Source organism: Myzus persicae, unplaced genomic scaffold, assembly GCF_001856785.1.
Source record: "Myzus persicae strain clone G006 unplaced genomic scaffold, MPER_G0061.0, whole genome shotgun sequence".
In the NCBI taxonomy this organism is placed as follows: domain Eukaryota; kingdom Metazoa; phylum Arthropoda; class Insecta; order Hemiptera; family Aphididae; genus Myzus; species Myzus persicae.
This window is the reverse complement of record NW_019103739.1, coordinates 223,517-237,774: the sequence shown is the minus strand read 5'-3', so window position 1 is coordinate 237,774 and position 14,258 is coordinate 223,517. Positions and strand designations below refer to the sequence as shown.

General features: G+C 27.0%; 1 protein-coding gene across 1 annotated transcript in view; it reads right to left on the bottom strand.

The window, feature by feature from the left end:
- Positions 1–14,258, bottom strand: part of LOC111035189 — a 148,641-nt gene that overhangs the window by 21,060 nt on the left and 113,323 nt on the right. The window lies entirely within an intron of this gene.

The window sequence follows — 14,258 nt, the reverse complement described above, 5'->3', positions numbered from 1 at the left end:
TAATATATATTAATATGCATAATATTTAAACATTTTAAAATTAATTAACTGAAAAAACTTAAGTAGTTTTTACTTGCTACAGTGGATTCGCTAACTAGTTAGGTAGTTAATTAACTATTCAATTGATTAGAGAATTATTCAACTAAGTGGTTGGTAAGTTTAAAAGTTAAAAAAAAATTATTCTAGTTAATAGTTTAATACTTCATGACCTGCCTTTGTTATTATATAGTTAACGTTGATCCGAATGTGTACTAAATGTTTATGTACATCATATTATATTATTACGAAACTATCGAGTTATTGTAATATCGATTTCGGGTGCAAAAATGTAGGTACAAGATGGTCAAATTATACATGTACTTCTTTAGTTTATATTTATAGCAAAATGTATTTTCAACACTCCTTATTCTATAGGTAAGTAGCTAGTGTATAGTTGTAAGCGCGTCTCTTTGCCACCAGCCTTATTGTGTTTAAGTACAATTATTTGTAAATAGTAACCATTATTGTGGTGAGCTCTCTAAAAATTTGCCATATCGAATGGCAAGCTGCAACGCAATAGCTGCAATAACGTACTAAAATTCCCGGAAGTAAACCACGCCACCACGGACTTATGTGTAGTGTTTCTAATAACATCTAATGAGATGAACATTATTTGTGATCATGATCTTGACAATTTATTACCAAAAAAGCGATAGTTTTTTTAGTATTTTTGATATTTAACGTTATAAACTCGTATTAGTTATTTAGCTTCTACGAAGGTAATGCTATAAAATATGAATAATGAAATATAAACCATTATTGTACATGATAAATTGTTTTTAGTGGAGATGGTGCGCTAGGCTCAATTTCTAAGGATATTTGATAATTTATTAGTTTACCATAAGTAATTTTTTTTCTATAAGAAATTTGGTCGGTTGAAAATCGAATCAATTTATGCCAAAAACATGCCTAACAAATAAAATATTATTATAACTTATATTATTATTATTATTAAGTTATGAGTCTATAATAGGAAAGTTTCATAAAACGGCGGAATATGTTTGTACCTTGTGGTATTGATAGCCTTAAATTAGTTCAAATAAATTGTGTATGAGAAATGAAAATTAAAGTAATAGTTGAATGTTCCAAGTTTCTACACTTAATACTTTTGAATTAAAACAAAATAACATAGATAATTTGTAAAGAAAATTTCATAATTGTGTGCTTGAATACCCAATACTACCAACTTTTAACGCTCATTAAAAATGTATGTCGCTTAAGTTAAACTTTTTTTTGATGCTATGAATGAAAATTGATGCTTAATATTGTATTGAACGATCGAGTTATTTTATTTACAAAGAAAAAGTGTGACATTTATCAAAAGAAAAGATAAATTAATAATAAATGAATATTTAGTGAATTTTTCTAGTCATATTGGTGTTTTCCGAATATTGTTTTTATTTTGATAGAAATAGTACAAACTTGTAAACTAGATTCAATTTGCTACTAAATACCAATAAACTACCCTCGAAATTAAAGATTTAATCAGTTTTACTTAAAAAGTAATAAAATAACTTTCAAAAACACACAAACACATCGCAAAACCAATTCATTCATCGAAGCACTCAGAATGTAAATACACATTATATTCGAGCGACACTGCGAAAAACCAATCTTGTATTATTAGGTTTAATATTAAAGTAGAATTAACTTATCATCACATTTAAACTTAAGAACATTATTTATGTTTGTAGGTAATTGCTAATTGTTATACGATACTTCAATTTTACTATAAGATGTATGAGAATTTTGAATTATAATATTTGACACCCAAATAACTTGTTATAAAAAATTTAAACATCGAAAAAATGATAGAATAACACAGATAAAAAATAAAAAATAAATAGTATTCATAATATTTTCATTTAATTAATTTAGTTTAATTTTCTTACAGAGAAACGTTGAAAGTTTGATAATAAGTCAATTCACTCTCATAAAGCTAATACAAGATGAGTTCTGCGGAACACAAATGAGGTATGTTGCACGTAGGTCAGAGAGATAAAATAAATAGTGCACGACATCCTTTTAAGTAACTCAATTTATTTTTTTTTTTTTGCATCAATTTCCCCCTGCCCCAAAAAATGACATACTTACACTACTTTATAGTTCATACAGTATATAATGATTTCTAGAACAAAAACTTTTCATTCATAATTAATTTTATTTGTTATAATTTTAATTATAAAATTTCCTTAACTTCATACTTAATTTTTTTTTTGGAACACACATTGTATTAAGTACTAACACAAAATATGCATATTACCTTTTCTTTGTATGTAAACGAGAATAAAATAAAATTTCTGTAGAATGGATTTAACTCTCATTATTTCAAATAACAAATTTTTTAATACGTTGAAGATAAACGTCATAAAAATTAGGTAGGTACATAATAAATACCACAAGTTAATAATTATTTTAATTGTCATGATATATAATAATTTAGGGTTTGAGTATTAATCGAAAACTGTTCATTTTGGTTTTATATCCTTTAGGGTATTAAGTTACTTTATGTATGATATTTTTACGATCATTTACAAATTAATGATCATGCTTGAAAAGCCAAAGATCACGATTTAGTCTAAGATATTTTTCAAAAATAATACTAACTGGTTGCTGTACTTTAGTCAATTATATTTTCTTTATATGAAAAGTATGTAACTTCAATAGTATACTTGAGGCTTTTTTAACGTTAAGACGTATAATTTTATTGTATTATTCCATTTATTACTTCAGTTACATTAAATGAGACAAATTCAAGGACAAGTCTTATTTATTAAATATAAACGATAAATTAGGCTTTAAGTTAGAAATAATTTAGCTAGTTTAAAAAAGCACAGTTAATGATAACTACTATTACTATAAGTTAGTTTTCTTTTGTATGTTATTTTAATGATAATATGATAAAAAATAAATTCTTCAAATTCTAAAGGTTTTATTGGAAATTTAAAATGATAACCGTAATATTTACAGTAAATATGGCTAAATTATAAACATACTTCTTTTACGCATAATTTATATATAAATGCTCTAAATGTTTTTAGTAATTATAAGTAATTAATACACATTATTACATATTATGTATATTAATACTAAACTTTTTTTTCATTGAGTCGGGTATACTTATTTCTATAATTTTGTTTGTTAAACTAAAAATTTTAATTTGCATAAAAACTTTATAAAAATCAAAACTCACCCTTCTAAGAGTTTAAAAAAATAACTTTGTTTAACAGTTTAAAATGTTGATAAAAAAAAAACTTTATTTTCTATTATTTATAATCCCGTGAACTTAAGTCAGTGATCATTTAATTATGAGTATTTTAAATTTCAAGTTTCCTATTTATGAAATTATCTTATTATTTGACTTTTATCTCTTGAATGTGTTGAATCGTCGTACTTTTAAAATGCCCTCAAGAATTATATTTTATACAATTCAAACCTTTTCGATTTCAAATGAAACGAAGAGTGTTTTGGTTATCTTACAAGTTGCAATGGTGTTATTTACATTTTTGTTGAACATTATTTTAGAAAGAGTATTGAACGAGAAGCAACTCATTAGGAAATTGGACATAAAAAAAAAAAAAACTGTATTTAAAAAATTTGGGCTTTTAGTTTCAGCACGCAAAAGACATAATGTTAAATTAATTTTCACTTTTATTGACTAGTAGGTACTTATTAATCAGAATATTTACAGTTCCTGAATCACTCGTTTTGTCATTGAAATCATGCCACAGCCAAAATATATTTTAAACACGATTTGATGTACTATTATGACGGCTAAATAATAATACTTAATATTCATATCTTCAACAGTAACGCTAATGGACGGTCAAACATTGTAGATAGATACATTTATTGTAATTAGACGGGCATGCGATGGGGGAATTTTTAGAATAATGTGTATATGACATAAAAAATTAAAAACGAGCTAACGATTCAAAAAAACTAAAAAGAATAATATTATGTGAACACTCAACGATCCTTAGAATAACTATTATCACTACGACAGATTTTCCCCTGGCGCTCCACAGAAGCGAAAAAAATTCAATATTTACATACTTGTTTCAACATGACATGTAACGCAATCATAGCGTGTAAATATAAAAAAAGAATATGTAAACACCATATGCTACATATATGCACACATATATACATACATTCACACATACATGCATACATACATACATGCATACATACATACATACATACATCCATACATACATACATATTGTATAAACATTATAATGGATACGTCTCCTTACCACCATTACCATTACCTGTGGTCTGTGATGAACGCTATGAAACACGTCTTAGCAAACGAGAAAATATCAAAATATCAGCCAAACTGTCAAAGGCGTTTGTCACGTCTGCGTACGTATATTGTTATTACAGTACAATATTTATAATGCTCAACGGCACATAGAGTTGTTTGATAACGCATTATTGCCCGATTTAAAATATGTAAACACTTCTGAAACATACAGGTGACACCTTTTGGCAATATTATTTACATTTTTAAAAATGCATTGTCGTAAACACAATGTCAATGCTATTATTTTTGTTTTTTTTATTCCCTGTAGTCGTCGCACCCACAAAATATTATCTTATCTAGTTATACGATGTATCATTATTGGTTTATAACTTTATGGTTTAGTCTAAGTTTTCCTAACTATAGGTATAAATATTTCTAATTTTTTTGAATGATTGAGTATTATAATAATGAGCTTTTGTAAATACAAACGATACCTGAAAACTTTTGAATTACACTTCTCAAACAAGTATAAGTGTGTATACTGTATGTATATATATATATATTATATTTATGTTAATATCTATTCAATAATTTGAACTAGCTATTAAATGTTTGTTTGAACAGAGATATTTATCTTATATTTTTATTATTTCTTATTGTTTGAACAAAATGTACGAACATTAAAATATTTGAGTAAAAATAACTTAAGCTCATTCTACAATAATTTATTTGCACTTCATATTTATTCATAGCTAGTCGATTCAAATATCAGCAATAAGAACAATGTAAAAAAAAACAATTATATAACCTAGTTAAATAAAAAGTCAGTTAATTCCGTATAGTCGAAAAGGTACAACATTCTCGATCGTTCGATAGTCATTTTCAGTTCTCTACTCATTTATACAGCAATTATAAGACCACTAGTAACATATGCATGCCCAGTATGGGCAGCTGCCTCAAAAGTAAAAATTAAAAAATTACAAACTCTTCAAAATAAATTCCTAAGAATAGCCCTAAAGGCCCCTTGGTACATGAGAAACAAGCAACTACATAACGATACAGGCCTACCACACCTATCTACCTGGATAACTCAACAATTTAAAAGCTTCCACGAAAAACTCCACAAAGTAGATGGAGCTCGTCACTACAACATCGGAAAGAGATCCATAAATCTAAGACTCAAACCTCGGCTACCTCAGGACATCCTACTAGATCCCAACGAAGACACCTCAACCTCAGATACTGATCCAGACTCATAGCTAACCAAAACTATAATGCACTATTTATATTATATACATTATACACATAATATTATGATTTGTAATCTGTAAAATAGCAACACTGTAAAAACATTGTAAAAATACCAGGTGTATTGAAACAATTATATTAATAAATAAAAAAAAGTTGTGTACCTGATGATGGAAAATACAATTGGTCTTTATTGTTTATGAAAATAACGAATCGCGTTACATGAAAATCAAAATAGCGACATTGGATGCTAAAGAATCTATTCCATTAATTTAATAACAACTATGGTCTGTTACAGCAAAATACAATTTACATAGTAAAATATCTTATCTAGGAGACCAGAGCTCTCCATCTATCTTCGTATATCAGACAACAATTCATGGGTATATAATAGTGTACACTGAACACGCATGATCGGTATGCACTGCATATTCGTCCTAACACGGATTTATGTACACTTGTTGACTAGCAATATTTTAGTAAGAGTTGGATACGTACGCGAATCGTCGTCTATTTTATTTTACCTCTACGCCTCTAACACCGTCAAGGTTTATCGGTCAAACCTCTTGCGAACGCCTTCGCAAAACAAACTGTATTCTTATTTTTAGATTTATAATCTAAACAAACCCTAAAATAAAAATATGTGTTGAAGCCAGAGAGTATACCTGTATACATAGGTAAGATTAAATAAGCACATTTTTCTTTTTTGATGATTAAAGTTTTTATTTAACTATGATTATATATAGTGATATAGTTATGTATATATAGTATTTTATATTGCCATAAATATTCAATGAGTTTACTAACAAAAATTATGTACGTTCAGGTGTCAAATGTTTATTTTATAATCATTTATGAGTGTTTTAAATAACCCATGGCAATTGACAGTGCATAATATTATGGTCGTACTGATTGTATTTTATTCGGAAAATTTGTATGAAAAACCTGAAGGTTAAAAAATAATGCTGAAAAATCTTATAAAAAAATCAAAAAAATCATGTAAAACATATATGTACCTAATGAATTGTATAGTTTCTTCGTGTAACCCGACGATAGTATACATATAGTATATATATAGTATATATATACTGGTATCTATATACATCACCAATTTAATGTATGGCCTATTGAATAAAATAGGCTGCGCGTGCACGTGCCATTTTCGACGATATAATCGATCAAAGTCAATGGTTTCGGTTTTCAATTTACCTTGGTTTTAACATATTATACCTACTTGAAAACGTACAACCTGTGATAACTCATGGAAAAATGAGTAAAATAATTATTCCAGCCGATGGATTGCAGGGTAAATAATTTTTTTTATATGCTAAAAAAAAATTACTTTCAACAGCATTTTGAAAATAATTAAAACATTAATTTAAATTTAAAATATGGTATAACGAATTATTACGTTGGGATATAATATGTAATACTGCACTGTGTGGTCTGAGTTCGATCGATCAATTTTATCATATTATTTCCTAGTTTAGGGCTACCGAATTGAATTGCGAAAGCGCAGAATCAGTTCTCACAAGTCTAAATTATGGCTACGTATTATATTCTGTACTAAATAGTACATAAGAATACCTAAACTGCGATATTATACAAACACTTTGAGCATATTTGACCTATCTATTCAAAAACCTCAAAAACAACTCTCAATTTTGGTATAGTCATATATTAATATATTTTTATATAATATATCATATTATATCATACATTATTATGCATAACTGTACTGAATATAGAATACTGATGTTTGATAGCAATAAACGCTAATAGTATTTAATAATTCAATAAATAAACCCTAGAACAGTAGCAGAACTGTAAGGATCTAGGTGGTGATGTGGTAAACTCCCTTCGATTTTTCTTGTTTTAGTATAAACTACAACTTCGTTCTATTCACATTATACAAGTAAAAATGTAATTTGATTGTCTCCAAAACCTTAGCTTGTGGAGGAGACAACAGCTAGTTCTTAGTGTAATGGTAAGTTTACAATTTTAAGATAAATACATTGATTCAAAGTAGGTACCATACAAAAATGGCTAGGTTTTACAAACAAGATTTAATCTTATACTTAATATACTTTAATAATGTTCATTACTGTTTTTAGGTAGGTTATCGTACTTCCTGCATAAATATGTATACCTATGTCCTATATTAATTAAAGGATCTTTTTTTGAAAATTCAGTATTATCAGCTCCAGATTAATAAGATTTAATATTTTAAATACAAATTAACCCTAACCAAAACAAAATTAAATATTTTTTAGTTGCGCCACTTCTCCTAATTATACTTAGAGAACTAATATGATATATATTATTATTTATTACAAAATAATTTATTCACATGTGTTAGTGGGTGCAGAAGCCTTTCGGTTATTCGACGCCCTCTCACGGTGTTGACCTTGTAAACTATAACAATGCAGCAGTACATTTAACCACAAATATGGGTGGCCAGTTTAGTGTGTGTTATGTGAATTATTCTGAATACACACACACACACACACTCACACATCAGGGGTGATCGACGTTTATACTATCAGTTTTGCTGAAACAATTTGTTACCTACCAACCACAAATCGTGTTACCGAGAACCATATACAAGACACCGCTTTTCGATTTATTGAAAATCCACCTCGGTGTACGATCATCCATGAAGCCATGAAGTCAGCCTAATAAACAGGGTGGTTGAGTGGTTCACCAGATATGATCACCCCCTTCCTTCAATCGTTTGAGAATACGATTTATGAAATCGTGATTTTTGGAATATTTTTAGTTTAAGTAAGAATTATATTTTCAAATACTTAGATTTAATTTTACCTTTCTTTGGTGTTCTAAGGATATTCAAATTTCTTCTTTTTTTTTTCTAATAAAAACTACAACACATTATTAATCAAATGATTTTTTTGAACGTTTTTATGAATCTAAATCTAAATTCATAAGAGAACCTATTAATATTTATGTATACTAATGACGAAAGTCATTAGTAATAGTTTTAGATATAATACAAAATATATTATCTAATATTTAATCTAGTACAATATAACATTGCTTGGAATTTTTTTCAAATTATAACATTTTAGTTGGCTAATATTAAATGATATAATTTTCAAATAATTATAGCTCTTATTATATTATCTCAACCTATCATCATGGAGTATTATTCTTAGTATATACTATATAATGATAATATTTCACCATTTACCTGTTAAAATTTTAATTTAGATACATCAATATTTCGAAAAATCATCTGCCTCACAATTTACAGTAAAAGGGGCTCTCATATTATACAAAAAAAAATTTGTTTAAGTTAATTTTGGTCACTCCATAAACAGTAGCACATATAATTATTTAAAAATATGGTTCTTACACATAATTAAAAATTCCAAACATCAAAATGACCGAGGATGAGCCTCGGGTACACTTAGTGAATCACCCTGTGCATATTTTTGTGAGCGTAGATAGTGGTGAGTGTTGGTATGAGTTCAATAGGGATTTTCCTTCTTAAGCTCGTTTTTCCACTAAGAAAAGCACTTTATGCTGCGCCCGACCATAATGTACATGGTTTATTTGTTAAACATGGTATGCACGAAAACTTTTTTGCTAACCTAAGATTCGTTATTTCCGCATTATATTCTTTCAATCGAATATTGTAATCGGACTTTCATTTGCACCAGTCGTTTTTCATTTTTATCCGTTTAGCTATCTTATTGTGTGAATTGTCCAAAAGTGCAATTGTGTATTGGTTGATCGCGATCGTGTTAAGTTCTCAAAATGTTCTAAATTGTACCATATTTCTTTTTCGTCCCTCTCCGATCTAACTGCCGATGTTCTTAAAAAGCGAATAGCATTCTGGCTGTTCACTAGTTGTAAGTGCGCAAAAACCTTCAGCAACCAGAAAATCTCTGTCATTCCTTCGGTCTAATCTACATCTTTAGATACCAATTACACATCTAAAATAAATTACATACTTTTTATTGTAAGTCGTAAGTGAGATACAAATTTTGGTTCCTAAACATAAATCTTAACTTTTTGAACTCAATTATAAACTTGGTAAAGTTTCTTTCTCGAGAAGAACTTTGTGATTTGGGTGATTTTGATTTCTTCACATGAAAAAAAAGTCACCCAAATCATTTATCTAGTATTAAATCATCCAAATCTCCCTCGGATGAAACCGTATTAAAATACCAGATTACAACTTGGGTACCAATAGAAAAACAAATTACTAATGGCAATATAAATGAATAATAATTAATTTGAAGTATAGTTAGGTCGATTGATTGTCTGCGCTCAGAATCGTCTTTTCAATGATTTATTATCGATTTAAAATTTAACATATCCATAAAAGTACTATTTATACCTATTCAATGACGATCGAGGTTATAGGTATACTATAGCATAGTGAGTTATTTTTTCTTATATGTATATCAAATATAAACATTTCTACGAAAGTGTTAAATTTTTGTTTTTATATTATATGTTCAATATTCGTCGTAGTGAGATCAATATACGATTTAAAAATATTTCAATGATCTTGACTTGTGGCTTCATTGGTTTAATATTTTTAAATTTCAAAAATCAAAAATAATTCGGTCAACTTCGACCACAGAGTCATTTTCAGGATAATATAATATTATAATTTATCCATGGTGCACATATTATATTTTTTCGGTTTTGGTGTATAAACTTTCGGGTGTACTGTGTAACTATGTTTTTTTATTATGCTAGAGCAACTTTAATAGATCATTTGTGTGGGTTAGAACGTGCGTCTATTGTTGTGGCCAGTCATCTGAACTTAAACTAATGTACTGAAATCATATCAATAGGGCGGCCGTGTAATTGTGTCTTATTATATTATTGAAATATATTAAAACAAAATATATATTATTCTTTACGATATTAATTTTATTTATATTTGAATTAATTTTGGAGCAGTGGAAAAGCTCTAAAACACGTATGCAGATTAATTTGTCTAAATTTTCTATAATTTGATATTAAATTATATTCTTAGAATTAAGTTGTATTTATCAATATATATTATATTCAAGAACCTGTTGAAAATTCCGAATCAAGAAATCCAGAGCAACTCACACGAGTCTTACACAGCTTCACACATTTATTCATACTAAATGTATTACTTTTATAGAAAAGTACATAATTTCATGTTGATTTTTTAGATATTAAAAAAAAAATGTATTTTGATCTCAGTTGATTTTTTAAGGAGTATTTTTCATATACCCGTTTTTATAAATAAGAATAGTGTATCTTATAAAATATGTTTAAAATAAATTTAAACTATCTGCAGTTGTGTGGATATTCTTTATATTATGATTTATTTTCAGGATTACACAAAATTATTAAAACAACAGTGTTAACTTTGTTAATTTTAAATTGCTTCATACCACTTATATACTTAAGTATGCGGGGAATTGTTGAACATTTTAGTATTTTTAGCATTCGGGTAAAATGATTACGGTTATAATATTCAAGTATGAATTGATTTAACTATCATATTCAAGTTAATTTTCAAGTACGAGGCATCCAAATTCAATTTGTGTTTTCTAATGGTATCATTAATCATGAATAATTATTAGAGGAATCATATATTATTAGAATTTAGAATCTATTTAAAGATAATATTTAAGCTGGACAGAATACAGATGCCTATTAGGTATTGTGCATTAGTCTTGTGATAGTGCAGGTGTATTGTAGGCTGTATCACTACACTTTTAAATCAATTGCAAACCATAGTATTCAATAACCCATTTTTGCTTTATATACTTGCTTTCATTTCTCCTAACGTTTGGTTGTCGGTGAATTCACTATCGATGTCCGATCTCTGAAGGTGATATAATATATATTACCATGACACTTTTTCAGTACTTATTCTACTCAAAAACATGTAAAAAAAAATTAATATAATATATTATACTGTATTATGTATTGTTGTAAAATCAATAAGCATTATTCTTCACTTTTCTCAAAATCGAAATGAATATAATCAAATTAAGAAAGACCAAAACCATATTTTGATAGGCAACATGATATCGTATTATAAAATTGTATAATTTTATTGTAAGAATATTTTTTCTCTCTAATAATATTAATTCAAATATAAGTAATCGCTGGTCATTATTTTTAAGCTAGGAACCCATATACTAAATTTAATATAAGGAATTTAAATGAATTTAATATTCTATTGAATGCCCCAAACGAAATATTTTAATATTTTATTTCGGTACATATACCATTTTGTAGTTCGTATCTAAGAAATAAGTTTTCCGAACTATAATAATTAGAGATGTGAGTGGGGCCAATTGCTTCGAGCATCATTGTTTGCTTATTTCAAATATTCTCGAAATAATATTGAAAGCTGAAACACTATTTTAACTGACAACACAAAATAACCAGGTTTTTCAGCATTCGGGGTAGCTGAGTGGTTACTAATTAATATCGTAACCAGGGTACCAAAATCCTAAGTACACAATATTGGATGTTCCAAAGAAAATTTAATCTATTTTGTGTTATTAAAAGGTAAAGTTGAATATTTCGGTTAAAATCACATGTCTTTTTTAAAAATAGGAGTATATTGGAAAATAATGCATTCAAATAACAATGTTATCTATCAATAATAAAATTTTCATATTATAGTGAATATAAGACTAACAAATAAACTGAGGATTTTATACCTTATTCTATTAATTTTGTTTTATATTTTAAAATACACAGTACAATCTAAAACGAATATTAATATATATTTTTGAAACCTACTAAAAATTAATAGTAGTCAGACTCTTAATTTCTAAGATAAAGCACTCTCTGTTGTGCAGGCTTAGATATAAAAATCATTTTAAATTAGTTAAGTTACAAATAAAACGACCACCGACTAAAAATAAGGATGTGGAACTAATACAATTAATCAAAATAAATCGCTACCTTAAACGCATCGTTTCTATTGTTTAAATATATATAGGTTATATACTTCAATATTTGCTTATATAATTTGTATTTTGGAGAATCTTTATCGAGAGTATTATAACTATGTTTTTGCATAAATATAATATTCTCAAGTTTTAAAGTAGGGATAAGGTTTATATAGCTAATTATCAGAAATAACGTATCTTGATGTCTTATGACAAACGAATATTTACATCATATTTTAATATAGTTTCTCAAAAAAGTGTGCAAAAGACTGAGATGCAAAATAAAATACAGAGAAAAGAAAATGTAGCTAATGCTTTTAGATGCTTTTAAATCACTACAAATTTGAATTTTATTAAACGATCCAATTTGGTTTGACTCAATTTTATGGCAGTGAAAAGGTCAAAGCCCATACTAGAAACTACTAAAATGAATAATTAAATTTGTTGTCAGTCAACAAAATCTGAGAGTATTTGATACATTTTGTTTAACTTTATGGTTTATGGAAATTCAACAAAAATGTGAAGTTGAAATTTAAACAATTGTTTTAGTGGAAAAGGATGGTTTAATAATATTAAAAATGGTTCAGTGTTATAAGAAACCATTTTTAAATTAAATATTATAATTATAATTATTTTTATTTTTATTTCATCAAGTTATTACAATAATGTCTTAAAACTCAGGCACTCACTTATAAACAAACCTAAAATTTGATACCTAGTAATAATATAGTAATAATACAATAATAGAATAATAAGTAATGACATTTTTCTCACAACTGTTAATTTAATTTGTGATTCGTTTTCTGCCCACTGCATATTTTTACTTTACAGTCTTGGTAATCACCTAATCTATCAATAAATTATACAAATATTCAATAAATAAATAAATATTTAATTTAATAAATAATATAGTTGTAAGTAGTAGTACTTGGTTGTAGTAAATAATAGTTGTTATATTGTAAAAGATATTGTATCATTTGCAAGTGGTTGATCATACAGACCATTGTTTCATTAAATTATCGAATAGCCATATAATTATTATATTATAATACTATGCATTCTGTTTATACGAAACTTCGTATTATGATTATTATAAAATATGATAATCTATAATTGTGATTCGTATACCAAAATCAATGGCTTCTAATTAAAATTTTCTAAATGATGGCAGATCGATCAAAATTAAGCGAGGTTGTATTTGAATCATAATGTTATATAAGGTATTGTAGTTTTGTTAATTTTTAGTTTTACTGAAAATTAGCTTTTACTGGCAAGTAGCAAGACATGCAGTCAACTATTTGAATATATATTTACAAAATTGAGATATTTTTCTGCGTTTTTCCAAAATGCTGTTGTCTAGAATATAATATATATTCGCTATTGGCTTAGAACCAAAATCTCATTTCGTCCGGCCACAATTCACACGAAATAAAACCATTATTTTTCCAGAGTATCTTTTTTTTTGACCTTTCTGGCGTTTTAATGTTTCTAGATGGTTTTCTGCAAGTCTTCAGAAATTAAATAAATATCCAAAAAAATATACATAATATTATATTTAATTCGTCGCGCATTAACAAAACGTCGTAAAAAAAATTATATTTTTATAATAATAAATATAAATATACCCTAGAGCCCAAATAGTCATCATACTAACTATGACATTAAGATATAATATTTTCAACGACTAAATCAAGAGAAAATTATTCTCCACGGTGAAATGTAAGCTTAAATTATAGTTCATATTTGTTATGTTTTACAACAAAATAATATCATGTTTCAATTATTTTTATTTGTCC